The 4,981-nt window shown below is 44.1% G+C and overlaps 1 pseudogene; it reads left to right on the top strand.

The window, feature by feature from the left end:
- The first annotated feature begins 683 nt into the window (after positions 1-683).
- LOC130283623 (U2 spliceosomal RNA) lies at positions 684-785 on the top strand (annotated as a pseudogene).
- Positions 786-4,981: the final 4,196 nt, after the last annotated feature.

The raw sequence follows: 4,981 nt of genomic DNA, 5'->3' as shown, positions 1-4,981 counted from the left end.
CTATATATAGCCTAATATTTCAAGCCAGATTGCCCCCATGAGGGAGTACAATTGCAGCTCAAAAAGTTCCAGATTTTAAAACGACACAAGTTAGAACAACTGGCATATGTGAAACTATGGAACAAGGCCAAGCCATTTCATGAACTATGATTCCAGATTTTATCTATTAGCATGCCATGCAGTGTTTGATTTCCCTCAACAATTCTATAACGGAAGAATACTATAGACAAATAAGTAGAAACAAAAGCAAATATGTGCTGCAAATGTGACGCTCAGATGATAGTTCATAACAGTCAGCCCTTCTAGTATCATAATGGACATTTATGGATTGATGCATTAAGAATGACTAGGAATATTAAGTACAAAGCATGACAGCTTTGTTGTAGCTCTCTAATGAATCTGAACGCAGCATTATCAGAGCTACTTTTTTTGCACCTACCCATTTACTTTGTACTCAAAGGCGTTTTCTGTGTCAAATGATTCTTTTTAAACATGTTTAGGGTCTCTATACAAGGAACAGTGCTCGGCACTGCATGACTGGAAAGTAATCCCTTCTACTTTATGATCCCCACCGATTACAGCCGAACCCCCCTGGTTACATGGGTGCTCAATTCAGGAACCAGTCCAATTATATGTGCACTAGTAGATAAATGGCACTCACAAGTCTTCAGCAGGTAAAACGAAGAGTTTCTCTGCCTTTTGGCTAACATCAAGTGTAGTAGCTGTTCTTATCAGTTTCATGCCGCTGAGGAATCAGCTCGACAGCTGCCCCGATTTGACCTGTTTCCTCTGGGTCTCGCCATGAGGCTGAGAGGGTCTAGAGCCGAGGTACTTTAGTGCCTCGAGGAGTGGTGACCCCGAGGTGCCGAAACTCACTGGGAGTCGTGGCTCACTGAGTGGAAGCACGGGCACCATGATCTCTTCACCTTATGGCACTAACCTCTTGATTCCCAGCCTTCTGGCTATGATCAGAGAATTTTTTATAGATCCGGCTGGATGTACGGGCAGTATACCTGCGCACATTCACTTATTTATTTATTTATTTTTCTCACTGTGTCACTTTTTGCGTGCTGTGTGTTCACAGGATTGTTAGGATGCAGTAGCCCTTCTGGGTGTCCCTCCTAGCGATCTAAGGGAGGTGTGTGTGGCCATCTGGTTCCTCACCTCCCTTCAAAAACCCTGGGTACTCCTGCATGGGCAGGGTACCGACCGTTATTAGCTCTGCGGGCAGATACCTTGGCTAGCGCCAAGGGGGATGCCGGGAGCATTTGTGCTCCCTTAGTAGCTTCGACGAAAAGAGACATCGAACCTGGAACCTTGCAGGTAACTTTTGGTCAGGAGGCAAAGGGTAAGGTTTGTTGGGGGGCCTCTCTCCTGTCGGAGAAGAGCTTGCGATAGACCGCATCCATCCTTTGTGCACATTTTTTTAGTGTAACACGTTTGCACTTTTCCATGCACTTTGGGTGATTCGAGAGCATGTTCCTAGGCTCTTAGAAAAGAACAAATTGTATTTACCAAAAATAAATGAAAGCATAGATATGAAAAACCGTGAGAAATTAACTCAAGAGAAGGAATAAATTGTATAAAATGTCAGCATGGAAGATCCTTATTGTCTAAAACATTATTAGCCTTTTTAATACTTAAATAATATTAAAAAGCAAGCTTAAATTTGTAATCTAAGAAAGTTCTATTAAAGTTGGTGTGTTCTAGCCCATGTACACACAATGTCAATGGCTGGTATTTTCCATAGTCAGATGTTTTCACAAATAAAAAGCTAAAAAAAAAAAAAAGACTGTTTTCTGTCGCACTGAATGTTTTTATAATGGCTAGAAATGCGAATGATAAAAATGGATGTTTTTCCAGCTGTAAGCGAGAGCATGTCAATAAACTTTATAGCCATAAAAATTATGGCCATAAACTTGTGTATGTACTAACCTTTGTTTTACTATTGAGTTAAAAAAAAAAAAAACATTACTGTAAACAGTAAAAATTTAATTTTCAGGGGATCAGGCCTGGACGTTATGAACATTGATAGTTAGCGAGTGAATGAAGATTATGTGGGGTATAACAATGGTTGTATGTACAGTACTAACCTTCTAATTCTGTTCTTTACCCAGACTTCTATAGATTGCATTTTGATGACAGCTTTATTATGGTAATCATGAGATTCAGTCTACAGTCTACCCACTTTATCTAACAACTTAACCCCTGAAGGACACAGCCCATTTTGGCCTTAAAGGGGTACTCCGCCCCAAGACATCTTATCCCCTATCCAAAGGATAGGGGATAAGATGTCAGATTGCCGCGGTCCCACTGCTGGGGACCCCCGGGATTGCCGCTGCGGCACCCCGCTCTGTGCGTTATGACGGGCAATACAGGGGACGGAGCAGCGTGATGTCATGGCTCCGCCCCTCGTGACATCACGGCTCGCCCCCTTAATACAAGTCTATGGCAGGGGCGTGACGACTGCCACGCCCCCTCCCATAGACTCATATTGAGGGGGCGGGCAATGACCTCACGAGGGGCGGGGCCATGACATAACTATGCTCCGGCCCCTGTACTGCCCGTCATTACGTGCAGAGCGAACTCGCTCTGTGCAGTAATGACAGCGGGGTGCCGCAGCGGGATCCCGGGGGTCCCCAGCAGCGGGACCGCGGCGATCTGACATCTTATCCCCTATCCTTTGTATAGGGGATAAGATGTCTAGGGGCAGAGTACCCCTTTAAAGACACAGTCAGTTTCATTTTTTACAATTTCATTTTTTCCTCCTCATCTTCAAAGAGCCTTAACTTTTATTTTTCCCTTCACAGATCCATGTGAGGGCTTGTATTGTGTGCGACCAATTGTACTTTGTAAGGACATCCTTAACTTTACCCTAAAATGTATGGCACAACAAAAATAATAATATTTTGTGGGAAGGCTGAAAAGAAAACTGCAATTTTGCAACTATTGGGGGGTATTGTTTTTACCCAGAGCACTTTACCGTAAAACTGACATGTTCTCATTATTCTGTGGTCAATTTAATTAAAATAATACCCATGTTTACTCTCTTTACTATTATTGTACTTCTTTTTTTAAAGCTCAAATTTTAAAACAAAATTAGTATGTTTAAAAACACCCCATTTTGACCCCTTTCTCATTTTTCTGTATACAGTATTGTATGAGTGCTTTTTTTTTGCACCATGATCAGTAGTTTTTATTGGTTCCATATTGGTGCATATATATGACTTTTTGATCATTTTCCAGGGATTGTGATGTGCCCAAAAAGCTACAGTTTTGGACTTTGTGCTGTGTACCTATAGGATCGTTAACATTATTTTATTAGTTTGGACATTTACACATGGGACTCTACCAAATATGTTAAATTTTTTTTATACTTTTTTTGTAAAATGGGAAAAGGGGGATTTACATTTTTATTGGGGGAGGGGGGCTTATTCACATAAAAAAAAAAAATAACCAACAACTTTTTTTCTAATACTAAGTTTACTTTTTACGTCCCCAGTGCAGAGCACTGATCAGTAATATTAGCGATCTTCTTGTCTTGTCTGATAAAAGGCAGACTAGAGGAGGAGATCGTCGCCACCAGGAAGAAGGTAAGGGGATCCTCTGGCTGCCATCAGGACTCATTAGGGCACCAGGTAATCAGGACATTCATTTTCGTACACTGCTCAAAAAAATAAAGGGAACACTTAAACAACACAATGTAACTCCAAGTCAATCACACTTCAGTGAAATCACACTGTCCACTCAAAAAGCAACACTAATTGACAATAAATTTCACATGCTGTTATGCAAATGGAACAGACAACAGGTGGAAATTATGGGCAATTAGCAAGACACCCCCCAAAAAAGGAGTGGTTCTGCAGGTGGTGACCACAGACCACTTCTCAGTTCCTTTGCTTCCTGGCTGATGTTTTGGTCACTTTTGAATGCTGGCAGTGCTTTCACTCTAGTGCTAGCATGAGACGGAGTCTACAACCCACACAAGTGGCTAAGGTAGTGCAGCTCACCCAGGATGGCACATCAATGCAAGCTGTGGCAAGAAGGTTTGCTGTGTCTGTCAGTGTAGTGTCCAGAGCATGGAGGCGCTACCAGGAGATAGGCCAGCACATCAGGAGATGTGGAGGGGGCCGTAGGAGGGCAACAACCCAGCAGCAGGACCACTACCTCGGCTTTTGTGCAAGGAGGAGCAGGAGGAGCACTGCCAGAGCCCTGCAAAATTACTTCCAGCAGGCCACAAATGTGCATGTGTCCACTCAAATGGTCCGAAACAGACTCCATGAGGGTGGTATGAGGGCCGGACATCGACAGGTGGGGATTGTGCTTACAGCCCAACACTGTGCAGAGTGTTTGGCATTTGCCAGAGAACACCAAGATTGGCAAATTCGCCACTGATGCCCTGTGGTCTTCACAGATGAAAGCAGGTTCACACTGAGCACATGTGACAGACATGACAGAGTCTGGAGATGCCGTGGAGAACGTTCTGCTGCCTGCAACAGTAATGGTGTGGAGTGGCATTTCTTTGGGGGACTGCACAGCCCTCCATGTGCTTGCCAGAGGTAGCCTGACTGCCATTAGGTACCGAGATGAGATCCTCAGACCCCTAGTGAGACTATATGCTGGAGCAGTTGGCCCTGGGTACCTCCTAATGCAAGACAATGCTAGACCTCATGTGGCTGGAGTGTGTCAGCAGTTCCTGCAAGAGGAAGGCATTGATGCTATCGACTGGCCCACCCGTTCCCCAGACCTGAATCCGAGTAAACACATCTGGGTCATCATGTCTTGCTCCATCCACCAATGCCACATTGCACCTTAGACTGTCCAGGAGTTGACTCAGTAGTGTGTGTGGCCACCTCATCAGGAGCATGCCCAAGCATTGTAGGGGGGGGGGATATGGGCACGTGGAGGCCACACACACAACTGAGCCTCATTGTGACTTGTTTTAAGGACATTATATCAAAGTTGGATCAGCCTGTAGTGT

Source organism: Hyla sarda, chromosome 7 (assembly GCF_029499605.1).
Source record: "Hyla sarda isolate aHylSar1 chromosome 7, aHylSar1.hap1, whole genome shotgun sequence".
In the NCBI taxonomy this organism is placed as follows: Eukaryota; Metazoa; Chordata; class Amphibia; order Anura; family Hylidae; genus Hyla; species Hyla sarda.
This window is presented reverse-complemented; position numbering and strand designations above follow the sequence as displayed.